The sequence below is a fragment of the Corythoichthys intestinalis genome, chromosome 6 (assembly GCF_030265065.1).
Source record: "Corythoichthys intestinalis isolate RoL2023-P3 chromosome 6, ASM3026506v1, whole genome shotgun sequence".
In the NCBI taxonomy this organism is placed as follows: domain Eukaryota; kingdom Metazoa; phylum Chordata; class Actinopteri; order Syngnathiformes; family Syngnathidae; genus Corythoichthys; species Corythoichthys intestinalis.
Window position 1 is genome coordinate 41,329,465 of NC_080400.1, and position 15,922 is coordinate 41,345,386.

The 15,922-nt window shown below is 40.4% G+C and overlaps 1 protein-coding gene across 16 annotated transcripts in view; it reads left to right on the forward strand.

Moving 5' to 3' along the window:
• Positions 1-15,922, forward strand: part of phldb1b (pleckstrin homology-like domain, family B, member 1b) — a 155,136-nt gene that overhangs the window by 56,301 nt on the left and 82,913 nt on the right. The window contains exon 1 of one of the 16 annotated variants that reach the window (XM_057839814.1): positions 3,900-4,358. The exons of the other annotated variants lie outside the window; for them this stretch is intronic. The gene's annotated coding sequence lies outside the window, so the exon portion shown is untranslated. Of the gene's footprint in view, positions 1-3,899; positions 4,359-15,922 lie in introns of those variants that run through there. 16 annotated transcript variants of the gene reach the window in all.

Here is a 15,922-nt window from a genome sequence, read left to right on the forward strand (position 1 = left end):
ATTAAACAGATCATATCTCTGGTTTTCCGTGGTCAATCGGGGCCAAATAAAAACTGGGAGAGAGGTTAAAATCTCCGCTTTCAAGTCATGTTGAGGGCAGCACTTTATGTCAAATACTTACTTTTACGGTGCTTTAAAGACGCCACGTGATTGAACAGGCCGGCGTTATCATTGAACTAGAAGCTTGAGTCTGATTGGTATAATGGAGTCATGTGAAGATTGTTGAGACGTCTCATGGATGAAACTGGTAGAGCTACTGTTGGCATCGCTGGGAAAAAAAAAAAAGTAAAATCTGATATGTAGAATAAAGAGGAAAAATATAACGTCTAGTGTAACCCAAAGTAGAGGAGTAAAAGTAGTGTTTCTTCTTTACAAATCTACTCTAGTAAAAAGTATGTATTCATAAAACTACTCTTAGAAGTACATTTTACCCAAAAAGTTACTCAAGTAAATGTAACTGAGTATATGTAACGCGCTACTACCCACCTCTGCTAATTAACATCTAGTGTTAAAGCTGAGAAGCACAACTGAATGTCGGCTGAATTTAAGCTTATTGTGTGGACTATATTCAGTGATGTTTTCATGATTTTCTGTGGGCCTGGCGGCACAGTGGCAGAGTGGTTAGCACGATCGCCTCAAAGTTCTGGTAGCAAATGATCACTGTCAAATTATATGTCAAATAAATCAATAAAAAATACAAACCAACATATTTTTTCAGTTTTAATATTAATTAAATTTTAATAAGATGTTTTTAAAGGTTTGATTTCAAAATAGAATATAATGTATATTTCGTATTTTTCATAGCATTTTGAAAATTTATTTTCATCATTCTGCTTACAATAAATGAGTTACATATTGCTCTAATCCACAGGTCGGCAACCCAAAAGTTGTTGAAAGAGCCATAGCGGGGTGGGTGTAGGCGTGGGGTTGGTGATGCGTCCCCTCCTGCCATCCCAGAAGGCCGGTTGATGGGTGCGCGGGTGGCCCGGGGGACCACCCTGGGTCCCGGGGGGGGGACGATGGCTCCTTTGCTGGGCTGCGGGAGGAGGGATGGGCTGCGCATGGCCCCCCGCCCCCCCGCCCGCCCTCCCTCCCCGGGCTGGCTGGGTGGGGGCCGTGGCCCTGGGTTGGCGCCCGCGCGGCTTCTCCGCCCGTCTGCGTGGCTGTCGCACGCCCGGTGGGGCCTGCGTGCTGCTGGATGTGGTAGGGCATGCTCTGGTTGGGGGTCCCGGTGCCGGGATTGGCGATGCGGCGGCGTAGGGTTGGTCGCCAACGGGCTTACACTCATAAGAGATTCACACGATTACTGGGTTCTAGATCACAGAACTGATTTGTGTACACTCTACCCCTTTCAATCACTTAGCTTATAGACACCCCCACCCCCATTCTCCTCTTTCACTGGCCAATAGGCCCCCACATGGTGTAAACCGGAAATACATCTCGCTGACGATAGCACCAGCATATTAGTAAATTTTTATTAGTAGATGTTCAATGTATTTCTAGTTGTTGTTTGTGTATGTATTTCTTTTCCTTCTTCTCTTGTATTTCTTTTCTTCTGTCCCCCCATAATCCCTTCCTGTTCGCTGCTTTGTCATAATAAAAAGGTATTTTGAATGATCACAATGGGAGTATGTCAGACTCTCAATGTGAAACATTAAAACTGTTCAGAATCCGGGCACTTAGACTTCCATTCTCTGTGTCAAACAGCTGAACAGGACAGGTTTAAAAAAAAAAAAAAAAAAAAAATAATAATAATAATATGTCTGGAGCAGGGGTGCCCAAGTCTGGTCCTCAAGAGCCCCTATCCAGCTTGTTTTCCATGTCTCCCTCCTTGAACACACCTGAATCAAATGATCAGCTCATCAGCAAGCTCTGCAGGAACCTGATAATGATCCTGATTATTTGAGTCAGGTGTGTTGCAGGAGGGAGAAATGGAAAACAAGCTGGATAGGGGCTCTCGAGGACTGGACTTCAGCACCCCTGGTTTGGAGCCATAAAAAATTAAAAGCCTTATATGAGCCTTATAATGAAGGCAACACATGCTGTATGTATCTATCTCAGCTATATTAGCCTACTATCAGAATGTTGACTGGCATATACATAATGAGCCTTCATAATTACCGTATTTTCCGCACTATAAGGCGCACCTGTAAGACTTCAATTTTCTCAAAACCCGACAGTGCACCTTATAATCCAATGTGCCTTGTACTAGGATATGGATCAATATTGGTTCATCATGGCATTTAGCTCAGTTCCCTTTTGTGGATGTATAACGCAACCCCAGCCACTACTAACTACTACTGCTACTGTGCCTTGTAATACAGTGCGCCGTATACAGGAAAGCAGTTTTAAAATAGGCCATTCATTGAAGGTAAGCGTTTTACTCTGATGTAGTGATATGTCGGTCTCAAACGAGCCGGTACAAAGAGCAGGCTCTTTGAAGTGAACGTTGAGAGCCGGCTCTGTCATTTTCCCTCCAAAAGACAAAATCTCTCTCTCTCTCTCTCTCTCTCTCTCTCTCTCTCTCTCTCTCTCTCTCTCTCTCTCTCTCTTCACATGACATGAGTGAGGTTTGGCAGTGGCTCAGATGCCGTGCTCAGAGAGGGAGACAGGAAGAGAAAGGGGAGGGGCTTGGTACTGCACGGAGTGCACGCTGAGCACATGCTCCGTCGCGTCTGCAAAGCCACAGACACAGGAGGAGGAAAGGACGACACATGAACGCGGTTTGTAGGCCTTCAAGATGAGCCGAAAACGCTGTAACATTTGGAGACATTTTAATTGGTTAAAGTCAGATGACAATACGGCAGAATGCCATGTCTGCAAACTTAACCCCTTATAGCCTAATGTATCACATTTGTGTATCACTTTGAATTTCATTATTTTTAAACCCTATTTTAGAAATTTTAAATTTATTTTTTTATTTTTCTTAAATGATGGATGCAAGTCAACACATGCATCTCCAGGTTCCATGAGAAAAAAAAAAATCTGGATTTAGCTAAAAGACTGGACAAATAATTACTAAGAGAAGGAGCCGGATCAGCCCGTCCAAGTTGAAGTATTCAGTTTTGTTGAATGCAAATTTAAAATAGAGCAAGGAGTAGCTTATGTTTGTTAAAACAAAGCAAGTAGCTTATGTTTCTTTTGTTCACTTCTGCTGTTGCGGTTACTACTCACTATTTTTGTTATGATGCAGCATGATTGATTGTTGTCGGTTGAAGTTTAATTTTGTTGCTTGTTTATTGTTTGGAGCATTTTTAATGTGCAATAAAATAGTAAAAACCCTTTTCTTTGCTTGATAATTTTTGCTATTTGCAGTCAGGTAGAGTGCAATATTTAGTTCACCAAGTCATTTATCAAAATATATGCTAAATTTGTCATAAATATTTAAAAGAAAAGCTCAAGTTAAAAGAGCCGTTTGAGAGGCAAAAAGAGCCGATCCAAATGAACCGGATCACCGAAAAGAGCCAAAAATCCCATCACTACTCTGATGCGCCTTATAGTGCGGAAAATACCGTAAATGATTATTCTCCCTGCAGTGCATCCTATAGAGAATGACGCACTATGTGACTACTCTGTTGTACAATGCCGCCTCAAGTTTATCTTCATTACAATATTAACGAATTAGAAGAATGTTTGTGTCATGGTTGTCTTGCAACAAAAACCATATTAAAACTAAAAATATATTTCCCTCCCGCATTTTTTTCCATTTTCAAACTTTTTTGAAAAAGCTCCAGGGAGCCACTGGGGCAGCGCTAATGAGCCGCATGCGGCTCTATAGCCGCGGGTTGCTGAACCCCGCTCTAATCAGTAAGATAGCCTGCATGGAGCAGCTTTTTAGATGAGACCCCCACTGCGCCCACCCTGAAGTTTCCTCCACTGGCTCCTCCCTCTCCTCCTCTTATGACAACCCGGTCTCTCTCTCGGGTCTGTGCGGGCTCAGGGGGCGCAGAGCCGGCCGGCTGTTTATAATCACAGGAACACCGCTTGGATGAGATTGTGTATACGGAGCCTACTGGATTAAAAAACGAGAAGGACTTTCAAACGTGCAGAATCGGAGGTGTGGTGTGTACCAACGCACCGGTCCACTGCACAGGGAAACTCGGCGCGTAACAAGTGACCAAGTAGACAGCTGGCGTTGTGATCGCTCCGATTTCTGAAGCATACATTAGCCAAGTTTTTAGTGGGATTATCATAACAAAAGAACGTGAGGACAAAGCATATAAACAACTGCTGTTGTTGTCTAAATTATTCGGCTTCAGTCAGAAGACACGTGTTTTTTTCTCCTAAAACTGCAGCGGCGATGAACGCTGTCGTGAACACAGCGGAGGGAGAGACCATTTTCATTTTTTGGATTTAAAGTAAGTGAGTTTGTTTTATCTGTTATACTCTCGTCTTCATTCTGTTCATGCAGTGTCACAAATGTGTAATGACAACATTGAAAAAACTCTAACGAGAAAAGCTGCTTTTGTGTCAATTCGAGCTTTTCTAATTTCTCTGTAGAGTGTTGGTACAGTACAATGAGAACTACACTTAATGAATACTCCCCTGACATTGTCAGTCAAAAAAATTATATCATATTTGTTTCTAAAGTTACTGAATTTTATCCCATTTTAGAATTATTTGGTTTTGTTAGAGTTCAGTCAGGGCCAAACATACTACAATTGTAGGTTAAAGTGCTTGTGACAGCATAAAAAAAATCTTAAATAGCATTATTATGTGAATTAGAATTATATTTTGAGACGATTGAACTATATACAACGATTTGGCAAAGCGCAAATGACGAGAAATTAGTCTTTTAATCTGCCGTTTAGCCCCACCTGTCATTATAGCGCTCAAGCGTCCCCAGCTGGAGGATGACGTCGGCAGGATCACGATTTCATCTGATTTAGAATTCAGCCCATTGAGGGGGAAAATTCTGAACGAGGAAAATGCTACGAAGAGAGCAACAAAATGTCATCGTTTCAATCTCTCTACTCCAAGTGTTTTCCCCCAATTGCGAAATAAATGGTATTATCATGACAAATAACAGTCTTGTGCTAAATAGAATATGAAATATTAAAAATGCATTTATTCAGTACGACAAGGCAAAATTACTCCATAATGGTAAAAACTGTTGACTTCTTGCACCTCCCAAACTATATTTTATGCCACCGGAGTTAGTCAGGCTTTTGTCATTTCCCTGCCCTGGCTTCGGAGAAGGTAAACAAACCAGGAGGCGTGACAGCTAGCCAACATGCTAACCCGAACCGAGCGGCGTTTCTAAGTCTTATTCTCGCCTTTCAGAGCGAAAAATCCCAGAAATACCACGGATCATATCACACCGCGGCGGGGTTGTTAATTGTCTTCGCCGATTGGCAACCCCCGCGCCGGCGAGCAAGTTATAGTTTGTTGTTCCACTGCTGCGGGCAGGAGTGCTAGTTGCTGGGGAAGAAGCTGGAGAATGACCGCAGGACAAACAAGCCGACGTCGGAGGAGCTCGTAGCTACCCGAGCCCAAGGATAGTGGTCTATTGCCGGGCACACAAAGAGGGTAGAGGGGGCTGGAAGTCTGGACGATATGGATACCGCATGAGCATAAGCCGAGTATAGTGCTCTCCCGGCGGCCACGCGAAGAGGACCGAGGGGGGTGTGCGACAAGCCGCCAGTCGTCAGCCGAGTGGCCTTCTCGGTGGATAAGGAACCTTGTCAGCCACAAAATGCAAGCCACCTCCTTATTAAAATGTGTGCCATGTTCTCAGTATTTGACATAATACAAAACACAATGTTTACTCACTTCCTCGTCAGTCCAATGGTCCCACAGTTGTCGGACTTGTTTTGGCAATTTCCGCAGTGAAAGGGAACTTTTTGAAACTCAAAAAGACTCACACGCCTGTCCCTGGTGCAGCAACAAAACCCTGCAACACATTTAGCTGACGTGATGCGAAAAAAAACCAAATTAATCCACAAAATCAGCTGAAACCGCATGCATGCATCTGCATGCTATAAAGCAATGTTGTATTGTGGGATGCTGACCCTGGGTGACGTCGTATTCGCATTCCTCCTCAATCCATGAAGTCACTCATTTTCATGGTTTGAGATTCAAAAAATGGAATATATAAATCGATCACTTCCACACACATCCAAGCGATGCATTTAATTCAGGAGCATAAAATACCACGTGAAATATGAAATAAACATGCTTTTTGCTGTCATAGGCACTTTAAACTTCTAATCCTATTTTTTGTTTTCATTTTTAAATTTCAAACTGTGGTGATGTGTTAAGGTCAAGTCATAACACTGTAAGGGCAAGTGTTTTTGTTGTATTTGAACAATGACAACTATTTCAACCAACCATAGAACCCTCCATCAAATCTATAAACCACTCAACCCATTAAGTGTTCTAGGTGAATTTTTCATAAGTTGATGTCCACTCAGGAATGGCTGCCAATTAATTGCAGGTCACAAATAGAGAGAGAAAGTTACTTTCACATTTACCTCGTCACTGATTGATGATTGAATCCACACTGTCTGTATGTACGTCAGGTGACTATACAACTAACCCTTCAGTGATTCCAAATACATATGGACTAAATATCCATCAAGACATCAAGTAAATAATATAAATTTACCGTATTTTTCGGACTATAGCTCGCAGTTTTTTTCATAGTTTGGCTGGGGGTGCGACTTATACTCTGGAGCGACTTATGTGTGAAATTATTAACACATTATTATATCATTTCACATGTTATTTTGGTGTTTTGGAGTGACTTTGATGGTTTAGTGAATTTGTTAGCATGTTTGTTATGCTATATTTACTTAATAACTCTTAATAGCGATCTTACTTTAACATACCGGCCACGTTCGCATTTCGTTGTTCATGCATCATGTAACTTTATCATACTGTACACTTTTTCAGCATGTTGTTCTCTATTGTATTTTTATTTTAAACTGCCTTTCAAGATGACATATCTGTTCTATATGTTAGATTTTATCTAGTAAACCCCCCCCCCCAAAAATGCGACTTATACTCCGGTGCGACTTATATACGTTTTTTTCCTCTTCGTTGGGCATTTTATGGCTGGTGTGACTATACTCAGGTGTGATTTATAGTCCGAAAAATGCGGTAACTGAAACTTTTGCTGGCCTTATTGTTTTGTTAAACAAAGCCATGTAATATCACGTATCATAATTTACTGTACACTACCTCATGAAAATTTTTAAGATGCTCTATTGGGATTGAAATGCAAAATGGAGAGACATCTCTTTCTTTGTTTGGTCACTGTCATGTAATGTAAAAGTAGCATAATGCTCTTGTGCTGTCATTATATTTATCTGTTATTTTCCCCCTGCCTGTATCAGTATTAAATTTCCACACAAGATTCAAACACAATCAAATATCACACATTTGGTCTGGATTACTTCAGTACTTACGATTATTGTTCATTGCATTTATGAAGAATGGAATCTGATTTTTCCAACCTGCTCATATTCTGTACTTTTTGGTTAACCTTGTTACACGTCTGTCCTGATGCATGGAGCTTTTTTAAAGTACACTTTTAGTTTTAAGAAAGAAACTGCATGTTGCAGCACACACATGACAAGATTTCTCAAGTATAAAACAGTTAAGAAGGACATTTTCAAAACAAATGCAACATTTACAGTAGCTTAAACATTGCCCCCACATGTGTGCAAGTTCTGTTTATAGACAGCACTCACAGGTCCAATCCCCCCACCACCTACGGACATAAGCAGACCTCACTGTCTCTGTCTACTGTTACATTGCTATTCCTGGTCGCCAATCTGACCCAACCAGGCCTTGTGACAGAAGTAGAAACAAACTTCACGTTTAATGATTGTGGATTCTAAACACCTTTTTTTTGGGTCATACTTTAGGGAAATATTTGAGGGCTATCATCAGTATCAGGAGGATGTATGTTTTTTACAGATTCCTGGTGTGAAATTTGAAAGTTAGACTGTGCCAGACAACAGTGTGGTGGGGAAAAAGACATTTGAATATGATATAATGAATTGTCTAATTTTCTTTAAGTAACTCAGTTTGCAGATGAGATGAAATTTAAAGACCAGTCAGTGCACCGTGAGGTCAATGTGTTTTGAAATTATCTTGTGGCCCACACAGGCGAAAGACATTGAGGCAAGCTGTGCTGCTGACTTAACCCAGTCCACCTGAAGCACTAAAATAGATGGGTTGTGGGTTGCATTGGTTGATATGATCAGGGCTGCTTCCATTTGCCTTTAGGTGCATGTTTACAATCGGGAGATTGGCCCTAGCTGTGACAAAAAGAAGAAAGGGGGTGGCAAGGTAACATCTGTTCAGACAAGCAGTAACTTACCACTGACACTTAATCTTGAGGTGTCTGCTGGACAATTCTGCATCTGGTCACTGTGATGTGAATGGTATTCATAGAGTGCTGTCGTCTGCAAAGTGCTATAAGGCCAGTCCTTCCTGCTGTGCAAAAAAAAAAACAAAAAAAAACAACAACATTAAGTGTTTTCTTTTAGTTTGATTACCATGAAAAGTGTGAGAGGTTAGAAAATAATCAAGTTGTGCTAAACCTTTTTAGACACTTTATACACACCTCCATTAATGTTAAGTGAAACACCATTTCCATCCTTGCATTCTCGTCAAAGCAGTCTTCTCCTGGTATTTAAAAAGCCTGTATTTGATGGCCTCTAGCTTGGTGAAAAACACCCATTGATTAACTGGGGGGCTTGACTTCTTGACCTTTGCCTAAGCTCCATAACCTCAGTTTTCTATAGCAACTGTCAACAATAGTTATGGCTACTCTATTGTTTGCTTACTTTTCTACCACTTGAGTGAGGTCTCATGCTTTAAATACTTCATTATCGTAAACTAGTAATGAATAAAAATCGTTGCAACTGAAAATGTTCCAGCTATATTAAACAACACTTCTAAAGTATGCTGAGTGATTCCTTCACCCAGCTACAGTATCGAACCATCTTCCCCCACTTAAAGATAGTTAGGTCACAGGGCAGTAGGCCAAGAAGACCACTCACCAGCCAATTTGTCCTGTCCGGCATTAGACCCAGCTGTGAGGTGTAGTGCTGTCAAGTGATTAAATTTTGTCAATGAGATTAATCGCATTTTCTCAAATACATTAACTATGAGAAAATGCGATTACCGTATTTTTCGGACTATAAATCACAGTTTATTTCATAGTTTGGCAGAGGGTGCGTCATATACTCTGGAGCGACTTACATTGTTATATCATTGTTGCTTGTTAGCATGTTCTGTATGCTATAGTTATCTGAATAACTCTTAATAGCTATTAGGCCTGAACGATATTGGAAAAAACTATTGCTGCAATTTTGGGGGGGTTTGCGATATATTGCCATATTATATTGCGATATTAAAAAAAAAAAAAAATTAAAGAAATTTTTACTAGATGACTTGAATAGCTGTTTGGAAAGACTTTGGATGACTCATCATGACCACAGTGTACAGTATTCCATCGTTTTTCGCAGTTAATAGGGACCAGAACCCGCCGCGATAACGGAAAAACCGCGAAGTAGCGCCCCCCCCCCTTTGTGTGTGTGTGTGTGTGTGTGTGTGTGTGTGTGTGTGTGCGTGTGTGCGCTCAATGTATATATTCAGATCTAGCACTGGAAAGAGATACATATAAGACATGTTTTTTCTCACTTTTTTCCCCAAAGTATGATTTAAAAAAATGTATATATACTGTATATATTTTGATAAATGCTTTTTAAGCACTTCAAATGTAGTAATTATGACCAGTTCAAACATAACTGTCCCACCAAATCATTTTTAAACAAGAATAAAGTACTGTAGTAGAAAAATGCTTGGCTTTATTAAATACTTCTCTTTACCTAACATGGCTGTGACCTTTGGAGTGACATGTAGAAATGACAAACTCCTCATAATTACTTCTGGCGTTTATTTTATATGTCTCGAACGTTTCCACATTCCACCCCCTCAGACACACACATTCATTCAAGCCTGCGCTTCCTTGCAGAAACTGTTTAACAAGTTAAACGATGATTGACAGATTGCTGCCAGTGTGAAGTCGGCTTCTTTGGCCAGATCAAAGCCATCGTTAACTTTAATAAGCAAGTGCCACAGTCACTGAGATCTGGGAGAGGGGGTAAGGGAGGCTGTGCAGCGAATGAAGCAGAACATAGGTTTGTGGATTGGGAAATTTTTTTTTGAAAAATATCTCACGTCCTTGCGATGGGACTATCGCGGATGCGCACATTGCGATGGCGATGTTTAAACGATATATCGTTCAGGCTTAATAGCTATGTTACATTAACATACCAGGCAGGTTCTCAGTTCGTTGTTTATGCTTCATGTAATGTTAGCATACCGTACACTTATTCAGCCTGTTGTTTTCTATTGTATTTTTATTTTAAATTGATGACATGTCTGTTATTGGTGCTGGATTCAAGTTTCCCCCCAAAATGCGACTTATACTCCGGTGCGACCTATATATGTTTTTTTTCCTTTTCATTGCGCATTTTTTGGCTGGTGCGACTTATACTCAGGTGCGACTTATAGTCCAAAAATACGATAACCGCAGTTAAAAAATTCCTTGATTTTTTCTTCTTCCCATTATTTTATCAAATTTGTTACTAGTGCTGTCAAGTGCATGCAGTCCATAGTTAACTCGTGATTGATTGCAATATGTTACATATTTTTTCAATAGGTTTTAAATACACCTATTAGCACAGGAGTTGACTAATGTGCTTATCTTACATCATTCAAATTTAAGCCTCATTAAAAACAAGAGTTGGGCAACTTTACACTTGTAAAGATGAATTAAAATTTTCCCCAAATAACTTCAAATAAAAGGGCGGTACGGAGGGAGTGGTTAGCACGTCTGCTCACAGTTCTGAGATCAAGGGTTCAAACTTAGGTTGTGCTCTTCCATTTAATTTTTTGGTGTAATCTATAGCACGTGTATTTTATTTTATATATCTTTATTTTATATACTTGACATTTCAATATGAATGTATAATGAATGTATAATTTAATGACATATCATTTGTTATCATTGGTTTAATATTATTTATCAATTAAATTACAAAAAAATAAAATGTGAAAAATGAGATAAAATGATTAAACTCACCAAAACACTTGTCTTTCAAACTACTTATATAGTTCATCTGTACATTTTAGGGGAGTTTGCGCTTGTCAATCCCCTTCTAGGGTGCCACATTTGGGGTTAATCCGTTACGTTTTGCCTGAAAACTTGCATTTCACCCCAATCCTCTGTTTCCTTTGCCCGAAAATTGTTAGCTTTGGTCGGCTGCAAGAGAAGCGCGAAACGCCTGGAGCCTCTATGCTGGAGGTTCTGTGGTGCTTGGAAGCATTCATTCTTTCATTCCACACATTCATTTACAATTTACCCGTCCATTGCAGCTCAATAAATAACAATAAGTGCCAAAATTTGCCTCAGAGTGCCACATTTTGGGCTAAAACAGCCAAAGTTACGTTTTGCTTGACACAGGGATTCCATGAGTGGCCATGAGAGCTGTGCATGGGGCCAGGAGGTTCATCGCTATATTTTCACCCAAACATGCTTGATAACAACTGTGTTGGGTCACGCCAGGTGGTGGGTTCACGTTCGTCACGTCGCCTCAACGTGCTCCATTTTGGCCATTAAAACAAAAAATTAAATTTTACCAGGATCAAGGCACCAGGATGATTTCTGGCTCTCCCCCAGAACTGACGTACTGTATATGAGAGCACGGGATGTCTTGAATTCCAAACTACGGGGTTGGGCAAGGGCCATAATTTATCGCATGTTAAATAAATTACGGCGTTAAAGGGGGTTTGCGTTAACGCCCTTATTAACGCGTTTAACTGACAGCATTACTGCATACCTTTGCTGGTTTGGTCCGGAAGTTATGAACATGCAGATGACTGCAGAACAGTGGCGGCAGCTCCGTGCGATTATGGACACGATCACAGAGAACTTCAGTCGTGGCCAATCAATGCGGCTCATCTCATTCCCTTTGAATGAACATTGACCGTGTCAACACTGTTTAACCAACACAACCATATTTTTCCCCAAAAGCAACAGATGTCAAAGTGCACTTGTACCGAACAGCGGATTTGTACCAGACGTCATCGGGCAGATGATGTAAAATGACCAGCATCAGACCAGTGGTCAACCTTGCACAAGCATTCTGACATGGTCTAAGAAGGCAAAGGTGTAAATTGATTAATGAAGCCTATCCCAGCTGGCATTAATAATAATTTCTGTAAAAATATGTGCAGGTTTATTTATTTTTACTTGTCAAAACAGAGTGGCAGCTGTCCAGTGCTATACATGAAGGTGAATAGTGCAGCTACTTGAGATCTGTAAACCAGTGTTAAATGACTTTAAAACGCTCATGTGTTCAACTGGTAGCTTGGGTGCTCACCATGCTGCGAAAAAAATATTAATGCTTATGGGACAGCTGTTTTTAGGCAGAATGCTTGGAAATACTTTATTTTGCGTCGGGGAATCACTCCGCCGGTATGTACAAACAACATCCGTTAGTCGTGTCACTCCCCATGTCTTGCATCCAAACAGAGGCTGCGAGTGCTGATCCCAATTTAGCTGATCAAGATGGATATCAAATATATTTTAACCTGATCGGGGTGGCCCCGAAGGGTCCCGATTGTTTTAGAAGCAACTTGGCAGAGTTCAGATCAGATATTTGAATGCTCACATAGAATCCTGCCTGACTTTCAAACCTGACCCAGGCTCGGACCACTCGATTCTTGGGAGGGTCACTAAATAGCCCGATTATTGTGTCGTTTAAGGCAACCATAAGAGAACCTTAACACCACCTGGACATCACTCACTCATCCTACATCACATTTCTTAAGGCACCTTTAACAATGTCTTGATCACGTGAAATATAGACGTATATTTTACATGACTATGGCCACCTAAGCATTAGAGAAACAGTAGCTGCTTACTAAAATGATCACTCACTGAAAAGGATTGCACGAGCCTCGGATGAAATGCTTTTGCAGCATGTGACAGGCAGCCTGGTGCAGTGGGAATAACTTGTGACACCAGTCAGGGGCTGACTGCAAGACACCTCACAAAGCCCTACAGTCTGCAATGACTTGCATGGTGTCAGTATCCTTTGTAATGTTGTATATGTGTAAACACTGTGACGAACCTCATGACATGTGAGCTCACTGTACTAGAATGTGAAGCTCTTCACTTTCTAACCACCTCTGCTTCCTCACATCTAGTATTTCAAACAAATATTCTAGAGACTCAGCTGACGCGCTGGAAAGCTTCCTCGGGTGGTTGATGTGCAGAGATGTTACTAGAGAAATGATGGAAACTTCCAGAAACAGAGCTAGCTGCTCCGTTAAATGCTACATAGAGCTCTAGGCATAAAGTGGCCTAAACACTGTATGCTCTTTTGGCCCCCAAACATTATTTTATCTGATTAGTCTTGTCAGCTTTGACATTTCAACAGTAGTTAAGAAATAATCCTTTTTTTTTTTTTTTTTTTTTAATCATCTTTGAAGAATTCAGTCCATTATGCAGTTGGGAAATTATGCTTTTTCTCTACAATAATTCAAAAAATGGCTTCATTTCTTATTATCACGACAAATGCATATTTAGTCTGGAAGTATAAAAAAGATTTACTCAAATGAAATACTACATAAAAATAAATTTTAATTAAAATCATAAAATGAGTGACTTTTTAATTTTGTGAACTAAATAAAAATATAATGCTTCACAGAAATTGGTAGGTGCAACAAAATGTAAGCCACAACAGATTTTAAGCTCGTATTATTTGAATGACTAAATCCGCAAGACCTGTGTGCATTTGGTAAATCACTCAGTTATAATGCAACTGGCTCTACAATGTGGTAGACATGGCCCCAACATTCAACACGAAACACAGTAAATTTGAAACAATTGTGTTGTATTTTTCAATTGTTCACAGCATTTGGCCTTAGAGTAAATACGCCTTAAATTCTCTTTCAGTGTTATTATCGTCAACGATGCCGATTACGAAAATATTTCCTCGACGAACAATTCTCTTGGGAGACTAAAACAAGAACGAGACGAAAATGCACCATAGTTTCTGTCACGTGTTCGCAATGTTATGTGTAGTTGGCCTGCATTGTAGCAATGTCTGGTTGTGTCACTCACGTGACGTGCTGCGCCCCCCCCCCAACTAACCAGTGTCCTCTGCAGACTTCCTTGTTTTGAAACACACACGGTAAGATTTGTTTTCATATATTGGCAAGAGATAATATCCAGTGTTGTTTTAGCCTTTAAAGGTCTGTGCTGAGTGATCATCGATCACTAAATATAACTTGTAGCATTAGCATAGCATTCATGTTCACAGTAAATGGTGAGTTCTTAAATAGCGCATTTAACTACGTAGTTACCATGCCCGAAGGGCTTTACATTAGCACACATTTACCCTTTCACGGACATATTCACACACCAATGCTGCCGCTGTCATGCAAGGCGCTGCCAACCCATTGGGGACAAATTAGGGTTCAAGGCCTTGCCAAAGGGCACTTCGACAGGGGGCAGTCGTAGCCGGGAATCGAACCGCAAACCCTTTGGTCAGCACAACTCGAGCTACCAACTGCGCCATGTCCGCTTAAACTCTCTGACTTTTTTTACATATAGTTCGTTGCGTCCAGGTGGGTATAATTAATTGAAAATAATGTACTGTTTTCCTGCTGAGTGTGCTCGTCTGACAATGTTTATTCAAAATTGTTGGAAAACCTTAATTAATTAATTAATTTTTGGACTAAAACTTTTAAATCATTCCGGTGAAAACATTTTAAGTAAATGTCGACTAAAACTAGACGAAATTAGTCTGAGTTTTCGTCAACAAACACTATACGAAGACAAACACATTTTGAAATGACTAAAATATGACTAAGACTAATAAGTATTATGGTCCAAAAGACTAAGACAAAGACGAAAAATAAAAGGGCTGCAAAAACAACACTGTTCCCTTTAGAGCTCAAAGGCAGGAAAGCACAGTTTTAATCTGCTGACTGGCATGTTCTATATATAAACTTTATATATATACGTAATGGTATTCACCTTGACTCAATCAGCCCTTATGTGTTCTGTAATACACTTAGGTGGTCCTGCAGTTTTATTAGAGTGGTGTTGTAGTGTCCTTGAGGAAGGATCCAACATTGTAGCAGCGATTTTGCTGTGTAGTAGGTGCTGTATGTGTCCTTAGTCCTGGAAAACTGTCAAATGGAAAGCTATGACTTATTCCAGTGGAAAGCGCTTTATAGAAAGAATTTGGCTTTGGTTGGTACTTCAAACAAACAGCGTCTGTGGAACATCGTCATGCTGAAAAATTATGTTCCCGGAGTAACTCAGCACGCACACACTGCAATGAAGGCAGGGAAGATTAGATGAATAATTTCTGGAGTGCTGAGGAAGACATTACTCTCCACCACAGTGGTCAGGCAATCCATTTAATTACTGGGTAGGATCTTATTGCATGCACACACGTATTCACTTCTATTCTATTCTGTCATGCCAATCTCAACAGTGCAAGTCCTATGCGATAGCAGTTAGTGCATTGTTAATATTAAAACGGCAACGTGTCGATTTTCCTCTTGGAAAGTGCTTGGAGAGAATTCGTTGACTAAATAGATTTCATTTTTCTAGGACAGCTGGTTTCGCTGAGCTCAGTTTTTGACAGATTTAATCCAGAGACTTTCGCAAATTGACTTTTGGAATGATACTGACACAACATTAAAATACTGACTGCCACTGATGGTGATAGATGTCCATCACATTGGAAATGGGTGGTCAAGTGCAGTTGTGCCCAACCTTTTTTGCACGGTGTAATGTGGGCTTTTTTTTCGCGGACCGGCAATGTGTGGCAGAAAATAACAGTAAATATAAAATAACACGACAGGGCTACAAATGAAT